The sequence below is a fragment of the Sphaeramia orbicularis genome, chromosome 21 (genome assembly GCF_902148855.1).
Source record: "Sphaeramia orbicularis chromosome 21, fSphaOr1.1, whole genome shotgun sequence".
In the NCBI taxonomy this organism is placed as follows: Eukaryota; Metazoa; Chordata; class Actinopteri; order Kurtiformes; family Apogonidae; genus Sphaeramia; species Sphaeramia orbicularis.
In genome coordinates, this window is record NC_043977.1 from 38,492,235 (window position 1) to 38,506,635 (window position 14,401).

The window sequence follows — 14,401 nt, forward strand, 5'->3', positions numbered from 1 at the left end:
AAAAGAAATTTGTTAAGAAATATTCTGCCTCGACTTATCATTTATACATATGCATTACAGATCAGATCAACAAAGGCACAAAACATTTAGTAACAGGCAGAATATTGTTAAAATTGCACTGAATTTTCTTTAGACATTTCAGGTTGTTCATATTTGCTCAGGTTATTCACATTTTATTGTTAAAGGATAGTTTGTTAATGTAAACATTTTCATAATTTAATGTTTTTTGCACTAAATCAAAGAGAAAAAAATTGGTGTTGTCATTATTTATAAGTTATGATGATATTATTTCTGAGTTTGATGCCCTAACTTGCACTTTGCAAATTCATCCCATGGGCCGGATTGGAACTTTTGGTGGGCTGGTTTTTGGCCCCTGGGATGCATGTTTGACACCTGTGTTGTACATGTTTGCGTTGTAAAATCTCAAAAATGAAACAATAAAATATAAGAAAAAAAAAAAAAGGGCTTGAATTTGACCTTGAAAAATGTGTACGAACCCTGTTAATTTGTTTGTGTGTGCAGTTTGTGATCAATAATGTGTTTTAAAGTGCAGTGATGTATTGGTATTCATTTTAAAAGAAGCGATTGTCTCTTGAATGGAAGGAAAACACATGTTCTTTCTTTAAGAGGACTCATAGAATGGACTTTCTGAGGCTTATCATGCTGTCAGATTTATTGCCTACTGTAATTGTACTGCCATTACTGGTAAATGGCTGCCTTTAATATCATTACTGAAAGAGGTGACCACATGCAATTTACAATACCTTTTCTAAATTTGACTCAAATTTTGTCTTGGCTATAACTTCAGTCCGTCAATCATGACCTCCCTCTGCCAGATGATGGATTCAGTGTCCCTTCTGCTGTCGCTCCATTTTACAACCACAGTGTCCTCTCTAAGCAGGTGCCAATCACAGCGGGCTAACTCGCCCAGCGCCTTGAGCGGCTGGATCTTATTAGAAAAGCCTGGACATGTTTTGGTATCCGCACAGCCTGTGTTCATCCAAAACCCAATGTGAAACATTCCTTTGGGCGGGGAGAGGTTAATCAGCAGGGCAAAAACAATGAGCTCAGGTCCTGCAGGTAGGAAGGGGAGGAGGATGAGAAGGAGGAAGAAGAGGACAGACGATAGTCAGTGTCCGAGGGACTACGAAGGACAGCATGGTGGGTCGACTGTGAAATGAGGAAATGCATTACAAAATGCACAAGGACATCCAGGGTGCCTCCCCTTTCTGTACATGCAGCAGATTTTTATAATGCATACAAAGTCACAGCATATCAAGTGTGTCATGGACATGGGAGCGGCTGAAATTCAACATCTGTTAAAAGCGTGAGGACCAGGTTTATGTTGCTGTCCTGGCTACTGTACTTGAATACCAATTTTAGGCACCGGTACTTGAGTATTTACATTTAATGTTGCAATTAACCCATAAAGACCCAAACATCCACCACTGAGAAAAATAATCTACTGATGTATAATATTTAATACCTGCTGATCAAATAATCGAATCAATACATGTAAATAATTGTTGTAAAATACAGTTTGTCATCTTTTCATGGTCATCAGATATGACCCATTTGGACGTTCAGAGGCTCCGTAGTGAACGTGGAAACACAGTCATCTTCTACAACATTGATTCACCAGTAAAACCTACATAGTGTGACAAATGACTAGGGGTGTTAGAAAATATCAGTTCTGTAATATATCGCGGTATTTCATTTCACAATACTGTATCGATATTAAAAAGTACTGTATCGATATTTTTAGGTATTTATTCAAATGCAGATATGGCGGAGGTTCATTTTTGTTTTTCTTTTTTATTTATGTTTTATTTATTATTATTTAACACTGTTTTATTAAATAATGGTTATCTGAAGCATCGTAAAAGCACTTTTTACTGTCTGAGAGAGGCAGATGTTAGTTCCTTTGTTGGGATTGCACAAAAATAATGCTCTGATGTTAGTTCTGAACTAATAGAATATGAACATTTGAACAGGATCATAAACTGTAATGTCTGTAAAACAGAATTTCAGTTTGAACTCAGGAATATTTTGTGATATAGCATTAGATCCTGTTCTAATCACATAAAAATGTGTTTAGTATTTGTGCAGATTTCTGGTTTGATTCAATTCTTCCAGGAAATAATATTTAAAAAAAAAAGAAACAAACAAAAAATCATCTTTTTAACAGTATCATGATATATCGTGATATATCGTATCCTAGTATTGTGATTTGTATCGTATCGCCAGATTCTTGCCAACGCACAGCCCTACAAATGACAGTGGATGGAAATACTTGTTTTTATGTTCAGTTCATAATATATTTTGTTGAAAAAGTCACTTTTTCGTTTTGATATTGTAACTTTTGAATTTACTGTGAGCTTATACGAATATCTACATGATCAATGAATTAAATATAGAAAAAAATATGATTTACACCCCAAAAATATAGAAAATACAGAGGATAATATTATAATAAACTGTGATAAATCACTTACGAAAGGTTAAATAGTGAGAGAACTGTGATAACAGCCACAAAAGTAGCACTGGATCTTTATGGGTTAATCTGCTAAATCTGAGGTTGATGTTTTTTTTACTCTACCATATTTTTCTTTACATTTTGTCATCTCTGTCTTGTCCAGTGAAAAGGACATAACGCTTCAAATGTGTTGACTTTCAATGTTTGTCATAAACTAAAGGATGAAATGTTCTTTTACAGCTAATAATCTCTAAAAACTCTCAAATTAAAATGCAATGACTTGTCAGAGATATGGTCATCGAAGAAATCTGATGATTTTATTGAGGGATGGATTTCCATTTAGATTAGCCAACAGTAAATAAAGTAGCTCAAAAGGCCTTAAACATGTACGTCAGGAAAATTCAATTCACACAACAATGCAGCAGTAAAATGAATCTAAACTCAATAGTAAAACACTGATCAGAAGTCTTACTTAGTAAATGTACGAATGCAGTTGTGTTGGCGTATTTTCACAGTGTTTCATTTCTTTACACTCACTTGTTTGTGTTCCATATCGTGCTGGAAGGCATTTATTAATGTATTTGTTAGAGCTGCAGACTGTTGGTAAGTTACAAAACCATAAATACAGACACTATTCCACCTTTGCAGGTAGAACTCACTGTTTTAAATTGAGAACAAATCTGAGGAAATGGAGGAAATATGCTTTAGTTACGCTTTATTTTCCTTTGAGGCTGTTTTGACTTCATTTCTCCATCCGTGCATTGTGGGAGTCGACCTAAAATATCCTAGCTGCATGGCTGAATGTGTGTACCATGGCCCAGTTTAACCACTAATAGCACCGGCCTAGTGTCAATTCACGGCCGGTCCAGCTGTAAGACTGACTGCGGTCAGCTTTTTATGAGACGTTCAGTGGACAAGTCTTTGGCCTCAGCCCACGTCAGGTTCACCACATGTCCCTAACATTGCCACACATTTGGGACAGAAATATATTGACCAGCAAACATGGAAAAGAGTGATTCAAATGAGCCTCTTGGGAGTATATTATTTCTGTTTTCTTATTTTATTCAGTTGACTCTTGGTCATTCTGCCATACTGAGGCAAACTTTGTACATCTGTTCTGGACTGCAGTGGCAAACCATGTACTGCGAAGTTAGAGATCTGTACAGAACAATCTGAGAATGCCTTTACTGATGTGATTTGTATACGGGTGCCTCTATGAAACTGGTACAGAAAAACAAGACAGATGTAGACTAATGTTATGAAGCAAGTTTGGAAGTACTTTGGGTCTATTTTAAAAATAAATATTTACTGAGATAAAAAAAAGAAACTATTTTTTAGATAGGACACTTTTTTTTTTTATGTTATTTTTTGTACAAAAATCTGCATGTAACACTGTAAAAAGGACACAAAAATTATGTGCTACAATTTTATCGAATATCTCTTTATTCTCTCGCAGGTACATTTGGGGAATTGAACTAATTATGCAAGGCAAAGTGTTTCACAACAATGACCGCTGTTGCAAAATCACTCACAATTTATATATGTTTAAATAGGCAGGTTCTGCATGTAACGCCAGTGGACACGATGGGTTACACGTGAAACCTGGAATGAGAGTGAGATTCATGAAAAACCCACATGTCTGGATTAGAAAAACCACTAGGATCATCAAATTTAACACAGTGTCTTTATTTATAGTGATATATAAGACCATTTACAGCCATGTTTTCCAGATCAAATCTACTGACACCTAAGTAGCTTTTCTTGTCCCAATTTTGGCTCCAATATTTTATGAAAAATTCATTAATTTTGGGATGGCTCAGAGAAAGAGTATAATTTTTTTTGCATTTATCTGAGGTTATCATTAGGTACATCCTGGGGGGAAAAATGTCTAAATTTCTCTTTTATTATCAGATCTAAAAAAGCTGGAGAAGTGCCAGGTACCAAAATAAACCCAGTTTGATAGAAGCACCCATATGTAAGTGAATATCTGGAAAAACTGATATTTGCCTTTCATCAATATGAAAACTTCAGTTTAAGTCACTGAAAACACTCATTTCTGAAAACTTCCACCAAAATAGAGATTTAATGTCCAGAACATCACAGTATGTGACAAAAATGCACTAGCGTCATGTGTGCAACCTTTGTATATCCTAACCCTAAACCCATTATATTTATGATGGAATGTGTAGGCCAAAACTTTTCTGATAACAATCTGCTGTACACAGTTTTATCATTGAAAACAGAATTGGTCAAATATCTATTTACATAAACACCTGGCTATGTGTATACATGGGCTGAAATAGTCAGGGTGCGATTTGTGGGGGCGAGGGGTTCATCCTCGGAGGGGACAACCTCGTCAATGATGAAAAACCAGTTGAATTAACAGGCAGGTTGTGACTGAGTTTTCTTACATGTATAGTTGGGCATACTTTACTCCGCAGACGTCTGCTCGTACTCAAGGCAAACACACAGCAGATGCAGAGTCCACGTCGCTCACAGTGCACACACATTTCGCCCGACTCTGTGGGAACTTTAACTTTCATCTGAACGGAACTGATGGCAGTCTTGGAATTCACAAATGTCCCCATGCACATAAATAATAATAATAATAATAATAATAATAATAATAATAATAATAATAATAATGGATTAGATTTATATGGCACTTTTCTATGAACGCATATTCAAAGTGCACAGTGACACATAAATACATTGTATACCTTACCTATCTCTCTCTGTATATATCAGTGTCTCTCTCTCGCTGTCTGAAAGTGACATTTTTTTTACCTTCTCCAACCCGACCCGCAGGTAACCCACTGACCTGCCCATCACTAGTATGGACATACACCTGCAGGCGCCAGTGTACATGTTCAGCTACATCTTAACCTCCTAAGACCCAGCTATGGGTTTTCTGTCCACATTTGTGGACAAGAGTTTCGCAACTTTATACAAAAAAAAAAGAAAAAAAAAAAAAAAAGAAAACTGTCCACCACAAAGGACATTCCATAAAAATTTTAAAAACTGCATCTGAAAAAACTGTAGCATCATGATGTTTCCAATATAGACACTTATTTAATAAAAACCAAAAAAAAAGCTTGTACTTTGCTGACATTTCCTGGGTCTTAGGAGGTTAATCATTAGGTTTTACGCTCTGTTTAACAGTCTGATAGAGTTGCCCAATTGCCATAAATCCTCTCCCATGTTGGTGTGATCAGCCCTTATCCATGGTCCTGAAACTTCATTAAGCCACTCCCACATCGCAGGTGTGGCCATCGCAGAAAATTAAATGCTTCATGTATTTTTAGTTTGCATTAAAGATGAATGTTCAACTGTTCAACATGTAATAGGGCCTACAGTTAACTTAAAAAAGAATTAGGCCTGTTGATTGCTTGTTTTTTCATGATTTAAAAAAAAAAAAAAAAAAAAACACCCCCTCTCTGTTTTTTCACAAGTCGTATCCTAGAAATAGTCACAACAAAAACTACTCACCACTCAGCCAGGAGAGACAGGTCCAGGTTTCAGTAATGAGATGAAAATGCTGGCCTAATTGATCATTATGTAGAGTTGGATATTGTTTTTGTTGTTGTTTTTTTTTTTTGTTTCTAGCAATTTTAATGGGTCCTTGGCATTTTGAAATGCACAAAGCTTCGATGGGCTTATTAACTGAACTCCAATACATCTGTGGTTTCAATTAAAAGTTCAGTATGTATGTTTGTGTGTGCCAGAGGGCTTAGATTAAGTTTGCATTGGAGTCTGTTCTGTGAGAATTGGTTGTTTTTTTGACTCCATGACTCCATTTCTACGCCAACAGTGGCTGGTTTTGCTGTAGAGAAGCAAAAGCAAAGCACTGAAAAATAAAGCGACCATGAATTTTTATATATATATATATATATATATATATATATATATATATATGTATATATAGTAAATAAGGATCACTCATACTCTTAAAAAATCATGTACAACTGAGGCAGGCTTGAGGTTATAACTGAGGTTAGCTAACTTCACCAAACGATTGTCTATCAGCAGAAAACAAACTTCAACACAAACTCATTGTAATTTACAAGGAATTCATGAATCTTACACAAAGTATCTTAGTCTGTTTAGCTCTTTAGTTTTGTTTCAGTGCCCCAACAACTTTTCCAGTCCAGTTTTGTAGAATGCTTTAGTGTAGAGGTGTCAAATTAATTTTAGTTCAGGGGCCAGATTCAGCTAAATTTGATCTGAAATGGGCCGACCCAGTAAAATAATAACACAATAATATATAAATAATGTCATCTCCAAACTTTTCTCTATGTTTTAGAGTGAAAAAAGTGAATTTACATCATGAAAAGGTTTACATCTACAAACTGTGTAGAATACAAACTACAAACTAATGTGAATAACATGAACAAACTGAAAAAATAAGTGTGACTTTAACAATATTATGCCTCGGTTTATCATTTACACATGTACATTATAACTTACAGTTCACAGTGGATCTACAAATACACCAAACACTGAGTAACAGGCAGAATATTGTTAAAATTGTATTTACTTCTCTTAAGAAATTTCAGATTATTTGCATTTTTTTTGCAAAATTATACTTTGTTTTGGTGTAAATACATGAAAATATTTACATTTACAAAGAGAAACATTTGGAGTTGTCATTATTTGTATGTTATTAGGATAGTATTTTACTGGTCCTGCCCACTTGAGATTGAATTGTTCTGAATGTGGAACCTGAACTAAAAGGATTGTTAATATCTTAGTGTAATTTTTGCTTTTCACAAATTCATCCCAAGGGCCGGACTGGACCCTTTGGCGGGCCGGATTTGGCCCCCAGGCCACATGTTTGACACCTGTGCTTTAGTGTGATACATTTTACTACAGTTCTTACAAACATTACGTACAAACCAAGGCCCAATCCCAATTCACCCCTTACCCCTACCCCTGCATTTTGTGCGTTCACGTGAAGGGGTTGTGGTGTCCCGATTCTCAGTGAGTAGATGAAGGGCTAAAGGGCGGGGGCTGTTTGGCGTTTGGCCTTCGAAACAGAGATTTTTCAGGACCACACTACAGACAGAGGGGTATGAGAAATCTCCCACAATTCTGTTCGAATCATCGACAAGATGGAGGTAAACACAGCAAAACAGTGCAGCAGTGTGATGAAAGAAACACACAACTGTACATATTTTCTTTGTAAAAAACTTAATCATTTAATTGACTGTTTAACGCCACTTCAATGTGTTATGGATCACATTTCTGCAGTTGGTGGTTGATAGCCGCAAAAAAAGCCAAAAGCCCATGGAACTGAGACAGCTTCTGACGGCATGGTGAATTCTTTCGGAAACAAAGTGGTTGCATCAATGACTGCTGATGATGTAACAGGTCTCGAAGGGTTGCCTCATTTCATAGGGGAATGTTTCAACCTCTACCTCTTCCAACTTAAGGGGTCGTGTCAAGTGCAAGGGCCAAGTGGTAGGGGTAAGGGGGAGTTGGGATTGGGTCTCATTTCTCTTTGTATTTAAGTAGTTGTCAGTGAATGTCTTCACATCAATGCATTGGTTCTTGCCATGACTATCTCTGCTCTTCACAGTAAAAAATGAAGTTCAACTGGACTGTCATGTTTTACGTGGTGTATCTGGTAAATATTTCAAGTATTTACATGTCAGTGTCAGATGCAACAGTTTACAAATAGCCCAATATTGTTCAGCTTTCTTTCCTTCTCATAAAATCCAAATCTGTTCCACTCAATACACCACTTAAGCACTGTCGGGCATATTGAACACCTACTCTTTCTTACTCTCAGAAAAGGTCAAAGGTCAATACAAGATCATGCTAATTTGACCGATGAGAGGATACTCAGTATAGAATTTGCAGTGAGGCTTCAGGTAACCAATTCCAAACTTTAGAACTGGACCATCAGTGAGCTTATGAAAAATTTTGATCAATTTAGGGATCGGAATATCAGTGCATTCACATCTTCATATCAGTGAACCTTCATGTGGGTGAGGGTTACTGAAGGACTGTATTAGGCTAGTTCGTTGTGTGTATGCTTCATTCGCCCCTGGGGCGTCGGTCAGGACACAATAAGCAGGAGGTTTGAGTTCAGTTTAAAAACATTTACTGATGAGGCTGGGCACAGTACAGGCATGGGTTAACCTCAGCTGTGGCACTGACAGTATAAACATATGTATATGTGGGTTTATATGCGTGTGTGTGTGGTTTCTGTAACACAACAGAAATAAAGTAAGTATTAGTACGACCCAAATACAAGCACATTGTCTCACATTACTGTGATAACACAATCAGTACACAATACAGTACTCATATGATAACAGTATTAATAAACAATATTACATGGATGCATGTATTAAACATCATGAAGTGAGTAATGTCCACTTATACTACTGCACAAACACTAGCCAGACTGAACAATGATCCAACAGTATTTCTGACGTTGTAAATGGCACTTAATGAGCGTACCGAACATCAAAGAAAGGACCGCTATTGCCGAACAAACGGTAATGTCGGCACCCATAGACTACACGTGTCGGACTGGTTACAGACCCGACGGACCGAATAACATGCAGTCACTTGCAGTAAACATGTAGCACACATTCAGAAACTGATTTACATTGATTGTATACCACAGAAAACAGTGAAAATATGCTAAAGACACAGGACAAACCAAACCGAAACTAACTTAGCTAGCGGTAGCATATTCAGTCGGTGCCAATTAAACGGCGGCGCAGCAATGAAACACGGGTAAATGGTAACACTCGAACATCATAAACACCATAAAACAAGCACACAGAAACAACAGTACAGATGTAAATAATGTACTCACGGTAATCAAAGACGCACACTAACTCATCAGTGCGACATGACAGAGAGTTAGCAGATACAACAGCAACGATCTGTGTACACTTCTGTTAAGACTACATTACCCATAATGCATTGCGCCTTAAAGCAACAGGGGCCTATCCCAACATATAGTAGAGGACGACAACCAGCACAAGTGATTGGAACCTTTCTAACACTTCACATAATAACATCTCAAACATTATTCTTCTACAATAGATTAAAACTGGGCGATACAGTGCTGCAGTGGTCAGCACTCGTACCTCACAGCAAGACGGTCATGGGTTTGATTCCAATACCAGTCGATGGGAGTGGGACCTTTCTGTGTGGAGTTTCCATGTTATTCCCATGTCTGAGGGTTTTCTCCAGGTACTCTGGCTTCCTCCCACCATCCAAAGACATGCACTGATAGGTTAAAGGTGGGGTCTGAGATGTTTTCCTGGAGCTTTTTTTACTATATTCCTTAAAATCCCCTTCACATCCCAATTACAACTAATTAATTAAATGCTCTAACACAAAACTTAAAAAAAATTAGTTACCTGTGGAATGGACAGGACTGAAAAAACACCATCCAGTCATTTTGAGTGCCCATTCGAAATGACTGGATGGTGATATGTCTATCAAACTCAACTGCCATTCGCCCCTCCCCCCTCTGTGCGTACCCCTCTTTGAGCATGAATCGCACATTCCCAGAGGCTGGAAGTGCTTATACAGGAAGTGAAGCCAGAACCTGGCTATATTAGTTATATTAGGATGGAAAGTTCACCAGCAAACTGTTTTGTCACTAACATAAATCACTAGGAAATATAACGTTAGTCAGATAGGTATGAACTGGGGCTGTTCTGTAAGAGCGGGGGTGTTGGAGGAGACTGAAGGAGGTATGCATGGATACGCCTCAGCCAGGGCCGTAGTCAGCGTCGGAGCCCAAGGCGGGGCCATACGGGACCGGAGCTGGGGACGAAACCTCAGGCAGGGTCGAAGCCGGCGCTGGGGCCAGGGCCGGGCCGGGCCATAGACAGCGTCGTAGCCCAAGCTGGGGCCGGAGCAGAGCCTCAGCTGGTGAATTGTTGCTGTGCAGCGCTCGTGAACCCTCAGGAACAAGCATTGTGCGTGCCAGTAGTCTGGAGGCGTAGCTTCAGAGGGACGTCTGAAGAAAAGGGGTTTGGACTTTTGAATTGAGTATTTTCAAAATGTAGCTTGCTCAAAGTGTTTTTCTAAATAATAATAATAATAATACATTTTATTTATAGGTGCCTTTCTTGGCACTCAAGGACACCGTACAGTAAAACAGGAGAGTTTAAAACAAGCAATAAAGCAGAGTAAAAAATAAAAGGCAGGTTAAAAAATTGGACAATGCAATTGTGTTCACAAAGAAAAAGAGGTCCTAAACAGATGGGTTTTGAGTCTAGATTTGAAGAGAGGGAGTGAAGTGGTGTTTCTGAGATCCGGTGGCAAGGAGTTCCAGAGTTGGGGAGCAGAGCAGCTGAATGCTCTACACCCCATGGTGGTGAGACAGGCAGAGGGAACAGTGAGGTGGATGGAGGAGGAAGATCTGAGGGTACGAGAGGGAGTGGCAACATGAAGGAGGTCAGACAGATATGGAGGGGCGAGGTTATGGATGGCCTTGAATGTCATTAGAAGGATTTTAAATTCAATCTGGAACTTAACCGGGAGCCAGTGGAGCTGTTGGAGGATAGGAGTGATGTGGTGAGTGGAGGGGGTCCTGGTGATGATGCGAGCAGCAGAGTTCTGAACTAATTGAAGATCTCATACCCCACCTTTAATTGGTTAGTCTAAATTACCCATAGGTGTGAAAATGAGAGTGATTGTTTGTCTTTATATGTTCAGCCCTGTGATGAACTGGCGACTCATCCAGGGTGTACCCCTATGTAGCTGGGATAGGCTCCAAGTGACCCCCGTGACCCTAGTGAGGATAAAGCAGGTTCAGAAAATGAATGAATGAAGATTTTTTTTTTTAAATCTTGGGAAATACTTACAATTTTTATGCAACATTCCTAAATGCTTTTTAAATAACTTTTTTGCTTGTGTGGTCCAGTTTCAGAGGAAAGTTCCCTCAGGGGAAGTAAGTGTATTTCCGACACATTGCAGATAATGTTTTCTATGACTATAAGATAAATCAAATGTCATGACAAGTCTGGATGTACTCCGCCCTGGAGGCTTTTAAAAAGTTGCTGATAGCTCCCACCTACCTTTCTGCTGTCCGCTGCCTTCACCTTACTCCGTTGGCTCTACAGGATGCGTTCATTAGCATATCTGGTCATTTTTCCCTCGTTAACATGCGCCAGTTTTACTCGTTTGTGCCTCAGTTATCAGCCTGTGCCATATGCTGTGTAGGTGGTAGAAGAGAGGCTAGACACATCCTTTGGCAACTCTATCTGCTGGCCCCCTGAGACTTTCCTCTTAGTTTGACTGCTTCACGACACGAGTTTATTCATCCTCCTCTGTGTTTGATAACCCTCCCCCTCCTGGGCCCGGTATGAAGGTGCCCGTGTGTGCCTGAAAAGGCCAATGATGCACATTCTGCTCTACAGGCATTAATCATTTCCTGGCAAAAGAGTGTGTATATGTGATGTCTGAACTATGCTCACTGTGTTCAGGGCTTCTTTTATCTCGCCTCTTGTACGACTGAATGCTTGTGTTAAACTCTTGTCCACCATTCCACCTGTACAAATCCTCTTTGTTGCTTCATTTTGAGTTATTTCCACTCTTTCTTTGGAGTCTGTGGCAGATGGTGGGGGAGATGCATATAGTATCTCTTTTTTTGTTTTTTGATCTCTAACATTTTCAGTCGGTACAGGTCCAGCCCCACCCATTTGTTACTGTAGCTGCATCTGTCCTCCTTACAACTTACAGTGAAGGTTGTTATATACACCACAAGAACAGAGAAATGTGTTTGTTTTCTGGATACGGGGTGGGGGGCTTTTCTTGTGTGAAAATGTTTGAAAATGTTTCTGTCAGTAAAACATAATTTACTCCAAATTATGTATTCATTCATTCAAATCAAATCTCAAACGAGAATTATTTTTACTAATGATTTACCCATTTTAACATTTTATTCTTAGTAGCTCTCATTCCATTGTCATGATTTAACTTTTAGACCCAGGACGATCTAAAAACCAGTTAGTTTTAAAGTTTACAGACTCACTAGCTTACATTTTAGGACAGGGGTGTCAAACTCATTTTCTTTCAGGGGCCACATTCAGCCCGATTTGATCCCCAGTGGGCCGGACCAGTAAAACAATAACATAATAACATATAAATAATGACAACTTCAAATTTTTGTCAAAAACAAACAAAAAAAAAACAAAACACGAAATTACGAAAATATTTATTTTATAAACTATCCAAACAAAAAAGATGTGAATAACCTGAAAAAAACAAAATTTCTTAAGAAAACTAAATGCAATTTTTACAATATCATGCCTCAACTTGTCATTTCTACATGTGCCTTATTGATCGGATCTACAAAGACACTAAACACTGAGTAACAGGCAGAAAATAGTCAAATTTGTACTTAATTTTCTTTAGACATTTCAGGTTTTTCATATTTGTTCGGGTTATTCACATTTTATTGTTACAGGATTGTTTGTAAATGTAAATATTTTCACAATTTAATGTTATTTTTTGCACTAAAACAAAGACAAAAATTTGAACTCGTCATTATTTATAGGCCTAATATAATATTTTTTTCTTCACATCAAACCAAGAAGAAAATATGGAGTCATTATTTCTTGTAGGTTATTATGCTGTTATTTTACTTGACACCATATTGGTCTGTTTGTGGAACCTGAAGTAAAATTAGTTCCACAGCCTTGACTGTGGAATTTTTGCACTTTGTAAATTCATCCCACGGGCCGGATTGGAACCTTTAGCGAGCCACATTTGGCCCCCGGGCCGCATGTTTGATACCGCTGTTTTAGGATGTTTAATGTGGTATCTGTTACATACAGAACTTCACTAATGCATGTTTTCTTCCTCAAGTCTGGTGACGACGTTCCTGTTGGTCGATGGCAGCGTTGGGTTCCAGAAGGCCGACCTGATCGTTCTGGAGATGTGTGAAGAAATCAGACGTCCATATGTGGTAGGCCACACATGCACTGTTCATAAACAGCAACATCACACCCTTTAAAAAGGATTATGAATTTAAGATGGAGACCAAAGGATAATGTCCAAAAATAAGACTTGCAAAAGAAACCTTGCAGCAGCCGAAGACACTTAGATATGTATAAAAATAACATCCACTGCCCTGTAAATGTAATTTTAGGTGACGTACATTTTCTCAGTTGTGTCTCAAATTCCATACTATTGCATTATTAGTCCAAAACAGTAGAATAAACCAAGGTGTTTGCACAGGTCTCAAAAGTCTTAAAAAGTCTGGAATTTTGTGTCAAATCTTAATAATGTAAGGAAAACAGTTTCTCTCATAGTTGAATTTTAGAGTATGCTCAAAGGCACATAATCTTATAAGATAAGAAATACATGAGGGAAACATGAAAAAACTTGACATGATTTCACTAACTGGTCACTACTGGAATGATTCTAGTGAAACTTGTTTGTGTGATATCTTTTGTGATTTTCATATGTTTTGAAAATGTTTCTGTCAGTAAAACATAATTTACTGCAAATTATGCATTCATTCATTCATACATTTGTTAAAATAAACTTTTCAATCACACACAACAGGTACAATCTCAACCAAAAAAGTAGGCACACAAGTATAAAAGTACATAAAGTCAAGGTCTTGGGGGAAAAAAATAGCAGTTTTGAAAAAGTCTGGAATTTTTATTTGGATAAAAAGCAAGTACCCTGCTGGAAGTGACAAGAATAAGAACAGAGTTAGTTCTTACATAAATATGCAAACAAACTGTCAAAGGTAAATGGTATATATTTTTCTCTTAGTAATTGCCTTTTATATTTTTATGCTCATTGTCTTTTTTATGCCGTTCCTAAATGCCACTTTTGTTTTGTTGGTTTTAATTTCCAACTTGAATTGTTCCATTTCAGTTTTTATACATCTTAAATTCTCTTGGCATTCAGTGTAGATGGCAAAGTAGGATT